At 41.9% G+C, this 23,821-nt stretch overlaps 1 long non-coding RNA gene across 1 annotated transcript in view; it reads left to right on the top strand.

The window, feature by feature from the left end:
• Positions 1-1,583: 1,583 nt before the first annotated feature.
• The window catches only part of LOC114433756 (uncharacterized), a 42,504-nt gene continuing 20,266 nt past the window's right edge, over positions 1,584-23,821 (top strand). Inside the window, exons 1-2 of the long non-coding RNA XR_003670395.1 lie at positions 1,584-1,646; positions 20,831-20,952. This is a non-coding gene — a long non-coding RNA (uncharacterized LOC114433756). The remainder of the gene's footprint in view (positions 1,647-20,830; positions 20,953-23,821) is intronic.

Genomic DNA, 23,821 nt, shown 5'->3' with positions numbered 1-23,821 from the left:
TTGACATTACGGTCACGTCGTCTGAATCCCTCCACACCATTTCTTTTTGACTGGCTTGATAATATCAAAAAAATTCATATCCATGATGCAACGTCAAGCAAATCTGCTCATTTGTCTATCTCGCTGAAAAATCTCCACACTACAAGTTTTGACATGTTTTCTATCAATATTTCATAAGCAAATCCCCCTTTGGATTTATTTGTCTAAACTTCAGAACCAGCTTTTTTCCAAAGCAGCCAAAGGTCAAACCGCTCGCTGCCGTCAAGGACCTTTTCTTGAGAGAATCTACTGACGGAGTAACACGCTGTAAGGAGACAGAATTTTCATTCCGCATTTGTTAGTTTCAGCGTGGGAAAACGCTAAATGTGACCAGCGCTAACGTTTGTGTGTATTGACAGGTCAGAGCCCTCGGATTGCGCTGCGAGGGTCTCTCGCAGTTCTTAAGTTATGCAAAGCAACAGCATGCGAGCGGACTGTACAGCTCTGTGGTTCTACACCTGCAGGTCTTTTAATGAATAATTGAATCCTACACACTCTTATGTATTTATTTGTTAATGTTGACTGAGAATATTTCCACAAATTGTTGTAATTGCATTAATAAGAATCCTTTTGTTTTAACATTATTTACATGATGTATACACAGCATAAACAGCAGCTGTATATACTGTTGCGTGCTTCTTTCTAAAGTGGCATACCACACGTGGTGATGAAGTATTTCTACATCAGTAGACCTTCAACATGCTAATGAGATTTAAATATTCACCCACTGACCTTATGGTGTGCAGCAATGCTGAATCCAGCACTCCCACAGTGTGCAGCCTCTGTAATTCACGGTCTGGCAGACAGCCTCATGTCACAGCAATGATCATTTACTGCTCGCATTAATATACATTACTCATTTGCGCTGTGCAGTTGGTCAGTGTGCTTTGACCTGCTGTTTGCACTCAGTGTACCACTTTTACATACAGTAAAAGTGGTACACTGAGTTCAGTAACTGTATATTGAAATCAGGGTTATTCAGTCTAAATATTCAGTGTTGCTGTAGGTAGTGTAGGTGCTGATTATTATATATTATTAAGTGATGTGTCATGTGTCAAACAAATAAGTTTGTACATACTATATACTTTAAGTCAGGTTTCAAATGCAGCAGAGGTCTAAAGTTCTTTATTTATGTGTAGCTCGACAGGCAGAGAAGCAGAATCATGTGCAGCTGTTTTTAAAGACATATTTGCATGCTGCTGTGTTCAACATTGCAAATAAAACACCTGCATTGTGTAGTCAGTGACTACCTGCTGTGTAGCCAATATGGTGCCTGCATAGGTGCCACAAAGTATACACTATCACAGTGCTTTGCATATTACAATGTGAATGCACTTAGGCACTAAATTCAGAGGAATCATCTTTCAGTCATTAAAGAAAGTAAAAGAACATTGATTTTGCATTGTCTTATTAACATAAAAATAGTTGAGGTACAGTTTTTCTTACATGATTTTTTTCCCTGTGTAATATTCTGTTGCACACTCCAGTCCAACAGGTGGCGATAATGCAGCTCTATGCTGGACAGGAAGAAGAAAGATAAACCAGGAAGGAAAGGTGGTCCAACTTCCTTCAAAGACAAACAACTTCATAACTCAAGTGCAGCAAAGGTAAGATGGATTTTAAAGTTACAGCAGTACAAAGTTTGATGGTTTAGCTGTGTACTTATTAAGTTGCTTGGCTTTGGCATTGTGTTTGGTTTAGAGGAAGAGGTCTTTGTAGGTCTCCAGTGGAGCTTCCACATGTACTTCATGTGTAGATTGCAAGGATTAGCCTATCTTTAAATGGCTTGTAGAAATCGTGTCCCCAGTCCTAACACTGTAAAGTCAATTCTTATTTGCATTTTATGTAAATATAATAGAGTCTTAATGTTGCCTTGGCATTACTTTGTATAGTGATACTCAATCCACCTCCATGCCTGCCAGTCAATAAATAATGTTCCATCATTTAACTGAAATGTAATTCTGCTACCTTTGCTGAGACCCTGTTGGCATGAACTGGAGTACATTTTATTAATCCATAGAAGAAAAGCATGACTAGCATGAAGGAGAAAAATATACCTGGCAATGGAGAGAATGCCAAATGTCAAATATTTGATGTGATTGCTATATGGAGGAGATGGCGCCATGGAGTCAAAACTGGAAGGCACATACTGTACTGTAACCAAAATATGCTGTAACACAAAGAGACATGTCAACTTTTGTTATTGTTTCTCTGCATATGCTTAAGCTTTTGAATACTGCTGTCAGGTCAGATTAATATTAGGCGCTGGTTACATCCAATACTAAATGAGCTGCAATTACATGGTAGGGCTGTAGCATGTAAAACAGCAAGATAATATGTTAGCCACAATACCTCCAGGGTTATATCTCCTTCTACCATTTATTCTTACTTAAACAATGTATTTTTAACTGTGCTAAAATGAATATTATATTATATATTAATGCAATACTGTCAAGTACACACAGGTGTTACCAGGGTAATAATAATAATAATAAATAGCTTTTTTTTTCCTCACATGGGAGTCAGTTAGGCCTTCCTTGTAGTGCTAAAGAGTGTATAATATTTTTTAGTGCAAACAATGAAATTTGTACACAGGTAATGTGTTTCTAAGGGTTAAGAAAGTCATCATGTTCCGCTTTCTGTTTTGCAGTAACACAAGTTCATTACAAGTTTCTTTCCCTCTAATGGACTGTAACTGTTTTTATTGTTTGTGTTAATGGTATAAGTGAGTGTGTTTTTTTTAATCACTCTGTCTCCACTATTAAGCAGTTTAAACATGTAAATGAAGTTCAGGCTGGAGTAATGTTTTTTTCATTGCATATTCGCACACTGTGGTGAAGGCTCTGCTTTTATACAGATGTTGTAAAAATGTTTGATGATATAGCAACTTTGCAGTGATTAGAATAATTTAACTTTTTTATGTAAATGGGCCCGGCTGAAAGTCAGTAAGGCCCCCTGCTTTCCATTGTCACACTTAGCTTGTTTATCTCTGCACAACAGCTGATTTAGTTAGCTTTGATACTTACATGAAAAGTAAACTTTTATGTCTTTTGCTGTAGCTTTGCAAATATTGTGTAGCTTTTCCTTCTTTGTTTTGTCTTCTGTGGGATAGGATTCTAACCAATCAGAGAGAAGCTTCAGCTAACCTTCTTTCTAAAAATTGATGGACCTACACCAGAGGAAGAACACTGTGGTTCTTAAAGTGGAAGTGTATTACCAAAAACCTCTCCTTTTTCTTCTTCTTCTTCTTCTTGTTCCCTTTAGGGGTCGCCACAGTGAATCATCTATTTCCACCTAACTCTGTCCTCTGCTTCCTCTTCTCTCACACCAACTAAATTCATGTCCTCTTTTATCACAGCCATATATCTCCTTTTTTGTCTTCTTCTTGACCTCTTCCAACATGCTTCTACCAATATAACCACTATCCCTCCTCTGCATGTGTCCAAACCATCTCAATACGCCCTCTGTCTGTGTCTCTCTGTCTGTGCTTGTTCCTCATCTTGTCCATCCTCATCACTCCTAAAGATAACCTCATCATCTTCATCTTCATCTACCTCCAGCTCTGCCTCACGTCTTTTCCTCACTGCTACAGTCTTTAAAGTGTCCCCATATACTTCTTGCTGTGCTTAGATGTTAAGCCTGGAGTAAGGACCTGCCAGTCACAGTGACAGACGAATGGTGATAGCTAACTCTGAAACCTATCATTAACTGCTTAAAGGTTTCTTACAGTATACTACGAAACATTAGAGGTGTTGCTCAGCCTTGTGAGAACTCTTGTTTACAGTCTTATGTGGGTGATGCTGAAGCATTTTTTTGCCTTTTTTAATGCATGCAGTAATGGACAGATCCTTAGTTTTACATTACCATTTTGAGCTATATGGGCATAACCCAGAATGCTGTGTGTACTCTTAGTCACAAAATAATGACCCTATGAATACAAGAGCTGTTTATTGAAGTGGATATGGGGGATATTCGGCTTCATCATTATCCCATTGCTGTATTAAACTGAGGCCGCTAAACTACCAGCACCCATCCCAGGAGAACAGCCCTAATATCTCCTCTTCCACAGTCCCCTGACCATGATTATAATGTCTCTAGACAGTGGCTCTGTTGAGGGTGGCACTGCTCCTAGACTTTGAAAGTACTCAAAATACACTCAGTGGTAAGCTGAGGGCGAGGGGGGACCAGGGCTCTAGAGTGCGACCATTTTGGGCGCACATGCGACCTAATTTCTCAAAAGTGCAACCAAAAAATATCAGAGGTCGCACCGGTACGACTAGCTGTAAGAGATACATTCTCCGCGACTCTCAAAAGTCTCCAGCAACAGACACACATCAGGCCCATATCGTGGTCTCAACCAATCAGACACGGTGAAGGGCGGGACCTCCGTGTGTGTATCTTTGAAAACGTGTTTGCTGCGGTCAGCAGAGACCGAAAATCCAGAAGAAGAACGCGGACATATGCTGCGCAGAGCGGATGCTGTGTGATAAAGCTTGTTCCATACTGCACGAGAACAGAGATATCTGTTCATGTTACCGAGGTGACGAGAACAAAGTCCGTTTCGGCCCGGACTTTTTAAAACATGTGTGCAGAACTCATACGGCCCTCTCACTGTAGCGCGCAGCGCGCACACAAAGACAGACAGGTATTAAAGACGTTTCGCTGCAGAAACCGCAGTTTAAGTGAACATGTGCGGAGGAGGAAGAGTTGTTGCTACTATGCGGGTTTTGCTAATTTGCTGTTGACCTGAATGAGTGATGATAACGAGCCGGTAATGTTCGAAGAAGGGGGGGCGTGACGTGCTCGCAGCAGTATAACAGACTGAACAGCAGGTCTGATGGACAGTGTTATCTGACCTGTGTGGTTCATCCATGAAGGCTGATTCACTCTGACTGACAGCAGTCAGCTGGTTTTAAGGAGTTATAGAACATGGTTACATGACGAACGCCCATTTAAAAAAGTATTGTTATTATCCTGCTATAGCGGACCATTGTCTGCCAGTATGATATATGCATACAGCTAAACTGCAACAGACAGAATGAAAAGTCTGTCAGCTGAAGCTCAGCTTTAGAAAGAGAGGAGACACAGGAGAAACTGAGGAAGAGAGGTGAGGAAGATGAGAGAAGAGATACTGTAGCTGCAATAGAAACGTGTTGAAGAAAACAAAATATATATATCAATCGCAACTATTAAATAAATAAAGGTGTATATAATTTAAATAATTTTTAATTCCCATTGCCAGATAGATAAGTGAGGAGTGACTGCCAGAAAATACAGAGAGAAAGCAAACAGGGAAATGAAGAGTGCTGTATGAACTTTGAATCTTCATTATGGATTTCTGACAGGCAGACTTGTTGGCTAGTTTGTCCATAATTTGAATAAGTACTATCAGTACATGTATTATTTTTATTTACCTGTGTTCATTAAACAGGGTCCAAAGTCAGTTTAGGATGATATGTGATTATTAAGCCCGTTCATATTTCCTAGACATCAAACTTTGGCTACAGCCCTGCGAGGCCCATCAGGTAAACAGTAGATGTAGCTGCAGATGATGACAGAAGATGAAAAAAACTTCTGCATTAAGATAGGTGTCAAGTTAAGGCCTGATCCATAAAATATATGGACAGCATTTAAAAAACAAACTGCTGTGTGATGCGGTGCACCTAACTTTTGTGCCGGTGCACCCAAGAAAAAAAGGTTAGGCGCACCTGTGCAACCAGTGCAAAACGTTAGTCTAGAGCCCTGGGGACACACAAAACATTTTTGGGACACAGTTTTCATCCCAAGAAAAGCTTTCTAGAGTCTCTCGCAGAGGCTTCACATATTCTTTGTCTCTCTTTGTCACCCTCCACATCTGCCTCCCTCTGTCTTCCTTACACCTTCTTAACTTACACAGTCATGAGCATGTACTGTAATTGGAGATAAACAGCATTAATCTTCTATATTGTCCCAGAATAACCCTCTGGCCCATCCCAGGTTTATTAGCCTCTTTATTACACTAGTGTGAGAGTACAGTACTTGACATATTCATCTTCTCAGTAATCTTTTATACTGCATTTATAATGATACCACCCCTTTGGAAAATGAACTTTTATTCATACCAGCAATTAAGATCTTGTGCCGTTTGTCTTGGCCACCGGGGAATGAAACAACCTGAGGAATCACTCTGCTAATGATGGCCTGTCAACGATGCAGCTGTCTGGAATAAATCGTCAAGATCCCCTCGTAAACAGCTATTCCCCCAACATCCAGTGCACACAGAGAGACGCGTCGGAATGCACACGGCGGAACTCAAAACTTTGTTGAGTTGCCAACAAGCTGAACTTCAAACTTTCTTGCATGACATGTAATTACAGCGATTCGGCGGGAGATTTACCACACCAAATTCACCAGCAGAGATTTATCCGCTGCTGAAATTCAATTCAGATACTGATGCAAAACATATTAAAAAAAAAGAAAAAAGTTTAAAACATGCACACAGATAAAAATATACATGTGGTCATGTAGTCAGAAAGTGCTAGAAAACATGGAAAGAAAGGTTATCTAGATAATATCCCCTTTCAGACCTATATTATATATATTATGTCATATTTTGAGTAACAGCATGCTGCAAAAATTACATGTTTTTGTAGGTACAAGTAGAACTTAGCATCACATGACAAAAAGCAAACAGAATTTTCCCTGTGGTTCCTTTGCATGTAGAAAATAAGCCTGCAACGAACAATAGCATGTGATGCTTACACATTTTAGTCAGCAGAGGTAATGTTCACAACAATAATTACCATGGGTATGATTGTCAAAAGGTGGTGAAATGGTGATCATACGATATAGCCAAACTGCGTCAAGGACACATGACTTAAGCATCATAGCACACCTGACCTAAGCATCCCCTGTAGTCCTTACCAGCTACTTGTTAGCAGCCAGAAATAATTACCAGGGGCAGGGTAAATCAATGTTTCAGAATTAAACATGACATTGTGTCAGCTTGTGCTGCCCTCATTTCAGACCTCTCACCACAAAACACTAAGAAAAAAAAACACAAAAAAAACACATCGACCTCTTGAAAAGGGAACAGGAAGTGCTAAAGTGCAAGCCCTTTTCTGGGATTTCTGACTCATGACCTGCTTCTCTGTACTGGCAGTTAGACATAGTCAGGGACTGCTAAGATGACAGCTCCACTTTACCTCATGTACTGGGTTTAAACCTGTTTAATTAGCACCTGTGTCAATATGAAAACATGTTTATACATGTTCATCTAATATTTGATGTAATGTGTCTTGTTAATTCTTCATGTGCAATTGAAGGAGGAGGAGAGGGAAAGAAGGACAGGGAAGAGACACTGTTTGAATGAAACCAGAGTGGCAATTTAGAAAGTGATTTGTCAAAAAGACGGGCAAATTTATTACATTTCCTTAACCCAGTGGTCAGTCAGAGCCTGGTCAGATGTTTTTACTGTCATTTCCTGCTGTGCTGTTGATTATCAATTTAATATGGCATTAAATTGATAATATGATTTCTGTTTATATAGCCTATGTGTGGGTGTTGCGTCTGTGGTACTGTAACAGGTTTGAGGGGTAGCTCTAATTCTTAATAGTCCCCATTGTTAAAACCTGTTTAAAGAGAGATTTTAGAGAGAAAGGGAAAGCACATGCTGCACTCTGATTATTGTCCGGTTGGTAAAAATTGGTGATGTTTATGTTTGTTTACTTAAAAAGTTAGCACTTACCCATCCAGTGTCCCCCATACAATACGGATGCTTGATGCATTCTGTGACCCTGTCCTCCCCCTCTGAGCCACCAGAGCAGCCACTATTGTGTTTTTTTTGAGCGCTTGTTGTTCTCACCTGTATTTACTCAAAACATTCAAATCCCACTTGCAGGACAAACTGAGCATCCAGCCGTTATAAAGCAGGTAATTATTGTAATTCACACAATTAAGGGCATCCTGGAGTTTAATCTGCTAATAGTGATTTCCTGTGGCAGCAGATAAGAAGATCAGTCCATTACAAAGTTTGGCTAATCCAAATAGAATTAAAACATTTTTCCAGTTCTTGTCCTGAAAAAGCAATCTCAATCTCAATGGGTGCAAAAATAATATAAGACCTCATTTTTTTCCCCCCACACTCAACAATATCATATGTCAACTCCGATGCCATTTACTCTCATCAGATCTGTTTTGTGATTGTTAACCAAGACCATCCATCTCCTACTCATCCCAGCACCCTTATTAGTCCTTAATTCAGAAAATTTGAAATGTTTAATATCCCAAGATGGATTGTAATGTAGATTTGTCAGATTCAATTTCACTGATCGTATTTAACCTTCAGCCAGCAACTCACTCACAGGTTTGAAGACTGCATTACCATTATCAATTGTTCAACCCATTTTCAGAGGCCCGTCGCAATGAGGGCTCTAATCATTTCCTTCAGCTCTCACAGACCAACTGGAGATTTTTCATTTGTCATGATTTGTAATGATAGGTTCTAAGAGGCGGGCCTGTTTTGTTTTCCTAGCGTCAAAACAAGTTTGAACTTTCATTCCTTGTTTAATATCACAGAAAAAAAGATGCCGTGTTAGGTGATTGTGGCAACAAAAAAAGCTCTACATTTGGCATCCTGTGTTAGGTAATACATAGAAAATAAATGATGCGATATATAACAATGTTATAATGTTACATATGTTACATGTAACATTGCTCACTAATTTTGTGTATCTTTTTACATTTTTCAGCCTCTTAACTGTATTTCCAAAATCACTCTGATGTTACAACATCTCAAAATAGATTGAATGACACCTCTGTCCTTGCTTGAGAGCGTCTGTATCACCTGCACTGGCCCTAGAAATCTTTGGGTTTCAGGTAGGAACCCATACCTAAAAAGGAAAACAAAATTTTCCCACTTTACATCATACGTCAAATCCGGAAGTGGAGTTGGCAGCAAAGTTCAAAGTCATGGCTGAAGCAGTGAAAGTTGTGGCGAGAGCAAAGCAATGAACCTTTTACGGCGGGACACACACAACAGTTCTGATGACATGTTTGAGCACACAGCTCCAGCTTTGAAGCAGTTTGCCGGTGTCTTCAGCTGCTAGTCAGCAAATGTGCATGTAGAAACAAACAAACAAACAAACAAACTTTTTAATTCTGTTAATTATAGCTGCACAGTCCTGCAGTACCAACTCTTAGATAATCATGTTTGTTAAAGGCAGATAAAAACATAAATTGAGAAAAAATGCTGTCCATTGATATAGTCATAGCACAGTTTTTTGCACAAGCCTGTGAATTATTATTATTGAGCTGCAAATGCACAAAATGCCCATTCACTGGCTCTCATGAAAAAAGAAATATAATTAACAGTGATTTTTCAGAGAGTCTGATGGTCACATTGTGGCCTGTGGTTTCTATATTATATTTACTGTATACTGAAAATAAATAACATAACAGAACAATTGAATGATGTAAATAGCAGCAGAAATTTGGCTAAATTTAGCCGCAGCCTCCTGTGCAGAGGCGTGGGTTTAATTAGGAGCAGATATAGGAGGGTTTGGTATTTATAGTTGATTCTACTGGAGATTTTGCAAGTTGAATTCAATTAAACATCTGTGATAGCAGGTGCCTACTTTATAACACCAGTGGATATACTGTACCTTTTAACAGAACCCCCACCATCAAGCCATCACAATTTGGTCCTTGTCAAAGTCGCTCAAATCCTTATGTTTGCCCATTTTTCCTGCTTCTAACACATCAATTTTGAGGACAAACTTTTCACTTGCTGACTAATATATCCCACCCACAAAAACAGGTGCCATGATGTTATTCACCTAATCTCTCAGTGGTCATAATATTATGCTTGGTAGGTGTATGTGCTGCTATGAAAACATCACAATACAGAAAAAGGTCTAGTTTTTACACCACTGTCAGCATATGCACAGTACATGTAGCAGCCGTGCAGGTGTGTTGTTGAAAATACAGTGAAGAAAGAAGGCAAACAAGGTGAACTATATTAACACCCGATACATCTGTTACATGATAACATGTGTTAGCATGCGGTTGTTTATTTTCACCTCGCAAACTACTTGTTATTTGGTTTTAGCTATTAAATTAATAATTTCTGTCACATTTATTACAATACATACTTCGTATTCTTTTTTTGTTATAAAAAAAGAAACATAAAATTCTTACAATTACGACCCTTACATATCAAGATTATTATTGTAAACAAATATGCAACAAGTCAGTGTCATACGATTTGAATAATTCCAGTATTTCTGTCATAAAAAACTCCTAAACCCAAAATAAGCTGTAGTATAGGGCACTGCAGGTCTGTTTGAGGATTGTAAGAATGCCAGAGGACTGTTCCTTTTATTGACTGTGTGATTCAACCTGCAGATTGACTTGTTTTGCTGTAAACTAAGGGGGGGCCCGTGGGCCCTCAGGTTAAGTTTGCACTTTGCTGTGGTTGTGCTATGTGAAGTTCAATGTGTAAGGTCAAACTTAGGCCAGGCAAGAGGGGAGGCATCAATACTACAAACATGGAGTGCAGTGGAAGATAGAAGAAGCATCCATTTTTGCTGTTTTTTGGCTTCATTTTTGCACAGTGAGAGGAAGTGATCTCTATTAACATTGTCCAACTGTAGCATGTATGATTATTTTATCACCCTCTGGTTCTGTCAAGACAGTGGAGAATCACTCGTCAGATGTCCAGGGCACAGTGGGGGGCACCCCCTAGTGTCTCACTGTTGCACTGCATTCCGAAAAATCCACTGAACCAATTTCAAATCATTCAAATTTGGAGAACCTAACGCTATTATTAAAACATAATCCTCCAGCCTTTGAAGAAACCCGACCCCCATTCCTACAGCACCTAGAGAGCTGATTCCTCTTTTATTTCTCCACCTTGTACCACCCCCTAACAGCGCACATGCCAGACAGTAAAATTATTTATCAGCAGCTGAGCTCTGTGTAGGTGTCAAAAATACACGAAAGTTGCACGTTACATGCGAGGTTTAGTAATAGGAGTGATGATGCCGCTGAATGCCTCACACAGGTCATGCTGTGAGTTGAGCCTCTCAAACTGTGGATTTGCATAAGTAGTAACTGTTCCTGTTCCTGCACAGCAACACATACAGTACAAGAGGAGTATTAAAATCTGTCACGTACTGTGTCAAGGTATTGTGCAAACCTAAAGCTAACAGGGTTGTCTGGGTCTTTGGGGCTTGCTATAAGTAGAGTCATAGGTTAAGCCTGTGCAGGGCTTAAAGAAACCTATTTCTCTTATCTTTCCTGGTCATGAACCATGAGCAATAACATTATCAAGAGGTCTGTTGTTACAGGGTTGGGGTAGAGAGGAGGGGAATTACAGGCAGTGAAGAGGTTTTAAACACTACACGTCTTGGGGATGTGTCCAATCATGCCTCTAATCTGGCCATTGTGTTGGTCCTTATCAGCTGTCGGCGCTTTGAATAGAACAAAGAACAGTATCGTTGGATCCATAAATCATAACTTCAGACACGGTGGTAGGTCAGTGTTTTATGTGCACTCCTGGATACAAGCCTAAGCCTCCTGGTTCTATAAACTCATGTTGTTTTTCCCAGTAGTGCATTATTATTTAAAAAAAAGAGAGATGTGGAAAATGACCTGGACATACAGCTGTATCTAGTGTTAGTGGTTCCAGCTGTGCTTTTTTTTTGGTGCAGGCCAGTATCGACTCTTAGAGGGACAGCATACGGACAATAATTGTTTATTGTTTTACAAAATATACCGATTATATGATTCACATGTTTAAGTGCGAGAAGTGAACAGAGAGTGTGGAACAGACGTGAAGAGGTGAGTGCAGGTGGGTTGCAGTGGGTGGAGAAAACGATCAGGGGTGTGACAGGAGAGTGTCAGCAAGAATCAAGGGAAAGGTACAAGACAGTAGTGAGAGCAGCTATGCTGTAAGCTTTAGAGACTGTAGCAGTGAGGAAAAGACAAGAGGCAGAGCTGCAGGTAGTAGAGATGGAGATGGAGATGATGAGGTTATCTTGAGGATGGACAAGATCAGAAATGAGCACATCAGAGGGGCCGCTCAGGTTGGCTGTTTTGGGGACAAAGTCAGAGAGGACAGATTGAGGTGATTTGGACATGTGCAGAGGAGGAGTAGTGGTTATATTGGTAGATGGATGCTGGAAATGGAACTGGCAGTCAAGAGGCCTAGAGTGTTAGGGTTAGTCCAAAAAGAAGATGAAGCAAGTGTGAGAGAAGAGGAAGCAGAGGATAGAGTAAAATAACACAGAAAAATCCACAAAATTAACATTAAATTGCAATTTATAATTCACACAGAATTGATAATTAATTGTTTAACAGTTACAGCCATTTTCTTCATAAGACTTTTAGTTTTTTAACACAAGGGTTTACTGGATTTGAATTTTTCTTGTGGCAAACATGTTCCCAAAATTTCATGCACAATAAAAATTCATCATACACAACTTTATACAGTGCATAGTTATGGAGAAATTGTGACAAATGTAGCTCAATACATGGTGTTTTCAGGAGAGCTGTATTCTGATTGACTCAGATGGAGTCGGACCTGTAACCACATACAGGTTTAAAGAATTTTAACAGATCTGTTGAAAGAATTATAAGATTCTGTCACACCCTCTTGTCTTTGTAATTCATTGTGACTTCAAGAAATCATGAGTGCAAGGATTCACTCAGTTTCAAGGGCGAATGTTTATTGTGATGGCATAGAAAAGTTTCATTTCAGTGACTTTTGCGTTATTCTGTCATGAGAGAAAGACAGACATGTATGCTGTACAAGTGTACAGGCTACACACATGAGAAACTGTAATCAATGTACAGCACTTTACTTGTACTTGATACATTTGACATATGTTAGACTTTTTGTATGGCTGTCAGTGCATTTGCAGATTGCTGTCGCCATCCATCCAAAGCCTTTTTATATCTGTCTGCACTCTCCATACAGCATTTATTTATCATTCAGACAGGATATTTGAATATGAACTATACAGACCTTTGTATTTTAGTGTCTTTCTGCTCATTGTTTTGGTTTTAGCATGTACATATAACATAAAACTGGAATTCTAGATGACAATGAGGTTTCTGTAACACCACAGAAAAATATCTAAATAAAAATGCATTTTAAAACTTTAAAAGGCAGCCAGATTCTCCCAGAGATCACAAACTGACCTGCTATCTATTCAAGTGCAAGCTGTATACATTGTTGTTTTAATGTATCCCGGCTTTTTTGAAATGATTTACTACAATCTGGTTTTGCAGATTGAAAGCACACATAATTGAATCTCCATTTAAAGAACCATACATATTCAGTGGTTTAATTTTGTATATGTTTAAGGTAGATAATATTCCAGACCCTTTTGGATCTTATTTTGAAATCAACTTTCTATATTCAAGAGACCAATTATATGCCTTAGGAATGCCGTCTTCTGTAAACTTATTAGAAAATTAAAATAGTTTTTTGAACTAACGGGCTTTGTCTACATATTAATTATCAGATCTTCAAGTCCATCAGTTTTGTTGCACCATCAGGTGTAGGTTTATGTCTTGCATTGCATTTTTGTACAATTTATGAATTTGTTCATTATAATAATGAACAAATATTTACTCTGCATAATGTGGCAGAGTAAATATGATTAATATGAAAAATGACTATATTAAAAAAATTAAAAAAGGCATTTTTTAAAACAGTCTAAACATAATAACAGAATGGTACAGTATGTATTTTAATTATTTTATGTTTATGTAAACTAAAACTTGATATTCAAAGCATTTTATTATTAAAATAGAATTCTTTTTGATATGTTGTGTGGAGTTGACATATCCATCCATCCATCCATCTTCCACCGCTTATCCGGGGCCGGGTCGCGGGGGCAGCAGTCTAAGCAGGGACACCCAGACTTCCCTCTCACCAGACACTTCCTCCAGCTCCTCTGGGGGAATCCCGAGGCGTTCCCAGGCCAGCCGAGAGACATAGTCTCTCCACCGCATCCTGGGTCTTCCCCGGGGCCTCCTCCCAGTGGGACATGCCCGGAACACCTCCCCAGGGAGGCTTCCAGGAGGCATCCGAACCAGATGCCCGAGCCACCTCAGCTGGCTCCTCTCGATGTGGAGGAGCAGCGGCTCTACTCCGAGCTCCTCTCGGGTGACTGAGCTTCTCACCCTATCTCTAAGGGAGCGCCCAGCCACCCTTCGAAGGAAACTCATTTCGGCCACCTGTATTCGCTATCTCATTCTTTCGGTCACTACCCAAAGCTCATGACCATAGGTGAGGGTAGGAACGTAGATTGACCGGTAAATCGAGAGCTTCGCCTTCCGGCTCAGCACCTTCTTCACCACAACAGACCGGTACAGCGACCGCATTACTGCGGAAGCTGCACCGATCCGTCTGTCAATCTCCCACTCCATTTTTCCCACACTCGTGAACGAGACCCCGAGATACACAAACTCCTCCACTTGGGGCAGGAGCTCTCCTCCCACCCAGAGAGGACAAGCTACCTTTTTCCGGTCGAGAACCATGGCCTCAGACTTGGAGGTGCTGATTCTCATCCCAGCCGCTTCACACTCGGCTGCAAACCGTCCCAGTGCACACTGGAGGTCCCGGCTTGATGAAGCCAACAGGACAACATCATCCGCAAAAAGCAGAGATGAAATCCTATGGTTCCCGAACCAGATCCCCTCCGGTCCCTCGCTGCGCCTAGAAATTCTGTCCATAAAAATTATGAACAGAACTGGTGACAAACGGCAGCCCTGCCGGAGTCCAACATGCACTGGGAACAGGTCTGACTTACTGCCGGCAATGCGAACCAAACTCCTGCTCCAGTCATACAGGGACCTAACAGCCCTCAGCAGAGGGCCACGGACCCCATACTCCCAGAGCACCCCCCACAAGATGCCGCGAGGGACACGGTCGAACGCCTTCTCCAAGTCCACAAAACACATGTGGACTGGTTGGGCGAACTCCCATGAACCCTCCAGCACCCTGCGGAGGGTATAGAGCTGGTCCAGCGTTCCGCGGCCAGGACGAAAACCACATTGCTCCTCCTTAATCCGAGGTTCGACTATGGGTCTTATTCTCCTCTCCAGTACCCTGGCGTAGACTTTCCCAGGGAGGCTGAGGAGTGTGATCCCCCTGTAGTTGGAGCACACCCTCCGGTCCCCCTTTTTAAAAAGAGGGACCACCACCCCGGTCTGCCAGTCCAGCGGCACTGCCCCCGATTGCCACGCGATGTTGCAGAGGCGTGTCAACCAAGACAGCCCCACAACATCCAGAGACTTAAGGTACCCAGGGCGAATCTCATCCACCCCCGGTGCCTTGCCGCCGGGGAGCTTTTTGACTACCTCGGCAACTTCAGCACAGGTGATGAATGAGTCCACCACTGAGTCATCAGCCTCCGCTTCCATAATAGAAGGCGTGTTGGTGGGATTGAGGAGACCCTCAAAGTACTCTTTCCACCGTCCAACCACCCCCTCAGTCGAGGTCAACAGCTCCCCACCCCCACTGAATACAGTGTTGGCAGAGTACTGCTTCCCCCTCCTGAGGCGCCGGACGGTTTGCCAGAATCTCTTTGAGGCTGAACGATAGTCCTCCTCCATGGCCTCCCCGAACTCCTCCCAGGCCCGAGTTTTTGCCTCTACAACTGCCCTCGCTGCAGCACGCTTGGCCTGCCGATACCTATCAGCTGCTTCAGGAGTCCCACAAGCCAACCAGGCCCGATAGGACTCCTTCTTCAGCTTGACGGCATCCCTGACCTCCGGTGTCCACCACCTGGTCCGGGGATTGCCGCCACGACAGGCACCAGAGGCCTTGCGGCCGCAGCTTCTGACGGCTGCATCGACAATGGAGGTGGAAAACATGGTCCACTCCGACTCAATGTCTCCAGCCTCCCTCGGAATCTGGGTGAAGCTCTCCCGGAGGTGGGAGTTGAAAATCTCCTTAGCGGCGGGTTCGGCCAAACGCTCCCAACAGACCCGCACAGTACGTTTGGGCCTGCCGGGCCTGTCCAGCCTCTTCCCCCGCCAACGGATCCAACTCACCACCAGGTAGTGATCAGTTGACAGCTCAGCCCCTCTCTTCACCCGAGTGTCCAAAACACAAGGTCGAAGGTCAGCTGACACGATTACAAAATCGATCATTGACCTCCGGCCTAGGGTGTCCTGGTGCCAGGTGCACCGATGGACAACCTTGTGCTCGAACATGGTGTTCGTTATGGACAAACCATGCCCAGCACAGAAGTCCAATAACAAAACACCACTCGGGTTCAGATCGGGGAGGCCGTTCCTCCCAATCACGCCTCTCCAGGTGTTACTGTCACTGCCCACGTGGGCGTTGAAGTCTCCCAGCAAGATGACAGAGTCCCCGGTTGGGGTGCCATCCAGCACCCCTCCCAGAGACTGTAAGAAGGTCAAGTACTCTACACTGCTGTTCGGCGCATACGCCGAAACCACAGTGAGAGACCTCTCCCCAACCCGAAGGCGCAGGGAGGCGACCCTCTCACATACTGGGGAAAACTCCAACACATGGCAGCTAAGCTGTGGGGCTATAAGCAAGCCCACACCAGCCCGCCACCTTTCACCATGGGCAACTCCCGAATAGAAGAGAGTCCAACCCCTCTCAAGGAGTTGGGTTCCAGAACCCGAGCTGTGCGTGGAGGCGAGCCCGACTATCAGCCTCCCGCACAAGCTCAGGCTCCTTCCCCCCCAGCGAGGTGACATTCCATGTCCCCAGAGCCAGTTTTTGTGTCCAGTGATCAGGTCGCCGAGGCCCCCGCCTTCGACTGCCACCCAATCCACTCTGCACCGGCCCCTTACGGTTCCTCCCACCGGTGGTGGGCCCATGGGAGGTCGGCCCCACATCGCTCCTTCGGGCTAAGCCCGGCCGGGCCCCGTGGGGAAAGGCCCAGCCACCAGGCGCTCGCCTTCGAGCCCCAACCCCGGGCCTGGCTCCAGGGTGGGGCCCCGGCTGCACCATGCCGGGCGACGTCACGGTCCTTGCTCTTCTTTTCTTCATAAGGGGATATTTGGACCGCTCTTAGTCTGGCCCATCACCCAGGACCTGTTTGCCTTGGGAGACCCTGCTGGGGGCATTAAGCCCCCGACAACATAGCTCCTAGGATCATCTGGGCACTCAAACCCCTCCACCACAGTAAGGTGGTGGTCCACGGAAGGGCAAGTTGACATATGATAAAAGACAAATCGGATAATAATAATAATAATAATAATAATAATCCTAATTTTATTTAAAAAATTATATAATAAATAACTTGTTTCTTCACATGCTTTAAAAAGTTAGACCTGTGTTCATAAGTTATACCATTTTAAAATAATGTTTTGGTAAATTCCAGATGGGCTGCCATGTTTGTTTTACTAAGGAGTGGCTTTCGTCTGGCCACTCTACCATACAGGCCTGATTGATGGATTGCTGCAGAGATGGTTGTCCTTCTGGAAGGCTGTCCTCTCTCCACAGAAGAACGCTGGAGCTCTGACAGAGTGACCATCGGGTTCTTGGTCACCTCCCTGACTAAGGACCTTCTCCCCCGATCACTCAGTTTAGATGGCCGGCCAGCTAGGACTCCTCCTGGTGGTTCCAAACATCTTCCATTTATGAATAATGGAGGCCACTGTGCACATTGGAACCTTCAAAGCAGCAGGATTTTTGCTGAATCCTTCCCCAGATTTGTGCCTCAAGACAATCCTGTCTCACTGGTTTATAGACAATTTCTTTGACTTCATGCTTGGTGTTTGTGCTCTGACATGCATGGTAAACTGTGGGACCTTATATAGACAGGTGTGTGCCTTTCCAAATCATGTCCAATCAACTGAATTTACCGCAGGTGGACTCCAATTAAGCTGTAGAAACATCTCAAGGATGATCAGTGCAAAAAGAATGCATCTGAGCTCAATTTGAGCTTCATTGCAAAGGCTGTGAATGCCTATGTAAATGTGATTTCCTAGTTTTCCATTTTTAATATTATATATAATAAATATAATATAAAAATTCAAACAACAAAAAAACATTTTCCGCATTGTCATAATGGGGTATTGTGCGTAGAATTTTGAGGTAAGAAATTCATTTAATACAATTTGGAATGAGGCATTACAAAATGTGGAAACAGTGAAGCGCTGTGAATACTTTCCGGATATATAATTTTAATAAAGTAGTTTTGTCCAAGAGTCAGTGCTATAATTCTGTTTTCTAAGGGTGTAGCATTGTTCTGGCAATGCTAATTTATGTAACCGGAAAGTAGGGCTGTGCGATTTGACGATAAATGATCGTGAAGGATTTGAACGTATCGGCGATCTACCAGAACGGACAGATCGTTTTATCGTCCATAGAGCACGTTCTATTATTTGCAGTTCTATGTTCGCGCAGAAGCATGAGTTTTTTTCACTCGGCCAACTCTCAGTGCGCTTAATGTGAACACGACCAACCAATGACAGCCTCCCTGCTAGGAAGCTACGGCTGAAAACGAAAAGAGAACGGAGGAACTGGTCTGTAAAACGAACTCCACCTTTATGTTCGGTACTGTTTCTGCCGGCAGCAGCAGCGCGTCTTCTAAGCCTGTGTGTGTGTCCGCGCGACGTGTGTCGCAGTGGAAGGGCCGCGTGTATTATAATGCTACGAGCACGTACGCGCCCACCTCTCACCATTACCAGCTCGTTATATTCAGGTTCGCTGCTGTTTCTGCCGTCAGCAGCTCTTCTACACGTGTGTGTGTGTGTGTCTGTCTGTGTGTGTGTGTGTGTGTGTACATCAGATGCAGACAGAGGCAACAGCTGATGACGTCACCAAAACAATAACGCAGGCATTTGATGAAGAGGCTCCATATGAGGACTCTAGTAAACGGTGGACAGAGCTGACAGCAGCAGCTCCGTTTGTCCTTAGATATGATTCCCATTAAAGTTTGATCATTTGGTCTAAATCACATTGAACTTTAGGAGTTACTTAAGTCTCAATATGTATTTATTGTTTAAACTTAGGAGGCACACTTCAGTCTGTTTAAATGACTGTTGAATAATACTTTACAGAATTACATTAGTCTTTTTTTTCAACCTATTTGAAATAAAACTTAATTTTGTTCTGTAAGTTATTTAAATTTTCATGTTTATTGAAAACTAATACTGAGTGCACGTTATCAGAGTTGTTGTTTGCCTTTAAAATCTACTGTTGAGAGGTGACAGAGTAGGCTACCTGAAGTCATTTACACAGAAACATGCAAATTAGTGTCAATGTAAAAACAAATTGTGATAAAATCGAGATCGTGATTTTATCATTAAAGAATCGTGATATAAAATTTTTGCCATATCGCCCACCCCTACCGGAAAGTCTTGTTTATCTGTATAAAATACATACATTGTCAAATGTAATTTGTCAGAAATTAGGATATATAGCAGGTCTAAAGATTTATTTATCTGTTTAAGACATTTTAATACTCACAAAGAAGAAAAATGCATCAAACAAGAATTCACACACTCAGCATGATTTGACATTGAAAAGTAGTACAAAGTAACTCATTTATTTCACTTGGACTCATTGCATGTTCGTGTCTCAGTAGTTGATGATGTCTATAAGTGGCCAAGCAGACAGTGAGTTGTAATCTCTGAGCGAGAAAGATAATGAAAAATAATAATTGCTCTTCAAGAAAACAAATTATTTCCACAAGAAACTTTTTTTTTATTTTTCAAGATAAATTTACAAAGGCATTTCCTTTTATTCCTCCTTGTTGGGTCATCACATCATGTGTGTGTGTGTCTGTGTGTTTTGTGCGAAAAATCACCAGCCAAACTTCTTGACTGACATGCAAGTGTCCAGTGAGAAATCATACTCCTGTGTTCCCGAGAATAGACAAGGTGATAAAATCGCTATTCCTGTCAGGTATGCACCAGTGAATTGTTCATCAGTTCACCACCTATTTTCCTGTGAGGGTTCCTTTTTTTTCACCCCCCATTTTAACTTCTTTACTCAAAGCCTTGGTTTGAAAAGAGAAGCTTTGGTGTAAGCAGAGAGGCCACGGGGGAGCAAATCCCAGCGGACACTCAAAAAAAGAACAGCTTCAAAAGGGGCCTGCAATACCACGGTGAATTGTATAAGGGAGAAAAATGCAATGATTAAAAGTGAAATGTTTGTTTGAAGATAATGTTATTTTGAAAAACCTCTCTTAAGAGGATTTCCAACTTGAAAAAGAGACAAGAGAAAGAAACAGTACGAATGTGGGAGCCAGAGTTGGAACTATTTCCCACAGTTGTACATTTGGTTAGCATATGAGCAGCATCTCTACTTTGGAGCTTGCAGCTGAATGCATGATTGAAGGGGGATCTATACCTGCTTTCTAATATCAGGTCTGAGGGGTGGGGGGTGGGGGGGCCTGGGTTAAAGGGAGCAGATATGAGAGGGACCATGGGATCTGACTCTGAATGGATACAAGACGTCTATTTAGCCTGCGCTGCCGTAGCAGGTGTACATTAGTATTCAGCAGTGGAGCTGCGATGAGGCTGACTGCATGGGTCAAGTCAGCACCACATCTGGGCTGGGTCGTCTCTGCTTTAACCCACTGATCGTTATGTAAAATTGCAGGGAGGAGACGGAGTGCATAAGCTGACATGTGGCATAAATACAAGCTTTCATCTGCAAAATTGGAACAGATAGGAGCTTTTTACTCAAAATGTTCATCCAGCTTTTAATAGGATCAAACATATTCTTATTTACAAACTCTGCATTTTATGATATATAAATTATATGAAGACTGCGCCTATTTCTCTTTCTCTCTTGTCCAACTCTCAGGTAGCAGACCATCTCCTTGATCTGATGTGGCCTGTCACTCCTTTCATCCATCCATCCATTCTCCAAACTTCTGCTTCCTGGTCTCCCCCCACTGGTTTTCCAGGTCTTGGCCTTTGTTAGAGGTTAGTGTGCAAATGAATTTGGGTAAAGCAACTTACATTCTGCTGCTAAGTTTAACAATGTACTATACTAGTAAATCCCCAGAGATGATGAGATTAGATTTTAGATTTTTTTGATTTATCCTTTAAATGACAGTGCCCTCGGGTGCTCTGTGACTTGGTTCAGTAACACAGTGTGTGTGGGTATATGGAAGGTGCCCTTCAGTAAATCATCATTTTCTATTTAGAGGATCAATAACTGGAACTTCTTACACAGAATTCAGAATGGATGATGGCTGGGATTATTTTAAACTCAGGTTGGAATAGTATACAGTGTATATATATATGGATTGTATCATGAATGATCTGGTACTCGTCAGTGAGTGATGCATGGTGATTTTACTGTATTAGTGTAGATTGGACATGGCAAAAATAAGGTTTGTGTGCACACAATAAGGGATGTTATCAACCAGCCAGTGCGACTTGAAGGGCGTTTAATAATGCAGTGAGAACCTTGTGGAAAGTTCTATACATCTACCTTTCTACGCCACCCCTTTAGAATTCCCTTTTGAAACTGCATGACTTTGCATAAGCCACACCTAATTGAATATTAATAACTTCTGATGGTATTTGATTATCTGTTTTTCATTTGGAAAGATTATACAAATGAGCCTCATTTGCATGTCAGTATCCAGGAAAAGAAATGAAGTGTGTCCGCCAGATTATTGTTTTCTTCTTCTAACCCTACCAAGCACAACTTCTTTAATCTCATGAATTCAGGATTAGTTTCACATTTTGGTGTGATGCTCCAATTGGGTTTGTGCAGGGAGGTCATTCGGGGGAGCTTTTGTTTTGCTCTAGTAGGTGAAGACAATAGACATAATAAAGTTTCAATCAGCTTTGTTATTATTCCTTGAAGCTTCAGTGAGCTTTGGTATTTGTCGGATGGCATCTGTTCTGGCGCGGGGCAGGTATGCAGGCAGATGGTAACAGCGGAAGGATGATGAAGAGTTTAGTCCCATTCAGTCAGTATGAAGTAAATGGAAGAAATGAAAAGCCCATAATAGGAGTGGAGTGGAGAATTACTGTCCTGTCTGGCTCCCAGGCAACAGCTTTATCTTCACAGCAATTTACAGTAATCCGGGTCGGCTGTGAGGGGGGCCTGCCTCAGGTCGTTGTTAGCCGCTGTAAAATGACATGTGAGTATACCAAGTAACGGGAAATCTGGAACAAGACCTAATCATCACTTTAAGTCACATATTATACATTTAGATGGCAACTATAACTCAACTGAAGGGCACTGCGTGCTCTGCTGCTACATATGTCAAAGATAATAGTCTGCCTGAAACACAGAGCGGAAACAGGAAGGGCGCCTTACCCTTCAGAAGTTTTTTTTTTTTTTTACTTCCTCAAGAAATGGCCACGAGCATCTTAAACACGACTGATAAATCATATTATGTTATCTTGCAATGCAATATTGGCGTTTATTCCCCTCATAGACCCAAGGTGTACCTGCTTGTCAATGTTACTGTCCACACCTCATATCGGCAGATCAATCCTAAGTGAGACTCTGCTGAAGTAGCTCCTGATTTTTTGATTGAATTTCAAGCAGTCTTCCTTTTTCGATTCTTATCCCGATCAATTTGGCCGGGTTGCGCCATTGATCTGATAAACATGAGCAGTGGTGGCACTGCACAGACTTCACAGAATTTTTTTTTTTTTTTTTTTGCCAAGTTGGTATTGAATCAGCAGTGAGTGAAGAATGTCCATAAGTATCGAGTGTCCGCTCGAGTGTGGCAGTAAATAATTCTCAGATGTAATATGTAAAGATATGAAGTGGAGACACTCTCTCAGCGGTCCTGCCTCCTTCCGTTTCCGTCATCTGTGTTCTATTGTGTGAGGTTTAAACATTTTAAATGCGGTTGAGGATTTCCACCAAAATTTCTCAGCAAAGCGCAGAAATATAATAATCACATGGAGACGAACAGGCTCAGCACAGCCAATGCTGTCAGTGAAGTCACTTTCTTTACTTTTTTTTTCTCCTCACTCTCTCCCTCCTCTCTCCCACTCAGCAAGCATTCGAAGGATCTATTTCTTATTAGAATTCACCCCAGAAATCATGTTGGGCCAGCGTGCTCCTGCAGCTCCAGACTCTATTAAATGCCTCATTCAATTTTATAATATAGTTTTTATATGACATTAAAGGGCTTTGCAAAAAGCAGTGGAATTATTGGTGGGGGTAAAAAAAAAAAAAAAAAAGGGAGAGGGAGGCTCACAAGAATGCTATTATATATTCTGATTTACTGTCTTCCCTCTCCTGCAAGTTTCTAAGCCTCACCCTACATAAATTGACTTCAGGAGTTCTCTCTCTTTCCTAATCTTCACGCAGCTGTAAAGATTGCTAAATAAGCATTAATGCACATTCTGCAACACAAACCTCAGCACCCAAAAATCAAATTCCAAAGCCCTTACTCTTCCAAAATTGATTGACAGGACTTTTATTACATGAAATTTTAAATACTTTGATTTATGTATCCTCTGGTGTCACAAAGAGATGACAAATGGATCTAACGTGCGGTGAAAGAAATACATGTTATGTACAGTAAAATTGCAGTGTTCATACAATTACTATGTTGCACATTCACCATTTAATAATAAACAGAATCCCATTACACTGCAATACATTTGTGATGTATCAGGGAAAATACTACATGCATGCATGTTGGTATGGTGACCAAATCAATCCGCATAATTGCGTCTACATGTATACTGTAAATTGCTTCCTGTAGTTCTCCTTTGATTGCTAAGCTTCATGCTAACGGCACTGCACTAAAACACACTGCGACAGAGTAAGAAGCAGGTTTGGGTTAATTTATTTGGGAAATACAGTCAT

This window comes from Parambassis ranga, chromosome 3 (assembly GCF_900634625.1).
Source record: "Parambassis ranga chromosome 3, fParRan2.1, whole genome shotgun sequence".
Lineage (NCBI taxonomy): Eukaryota > Metazoa > Chordata > Actinopteri > Ambassidae > Parambassis > Parambassis ranga.
The sequence above is the reverse complement of the archived record's forward strand: the minus strand, read 5'-3'. Positions and strand labels throughout refer to the sequence as shown.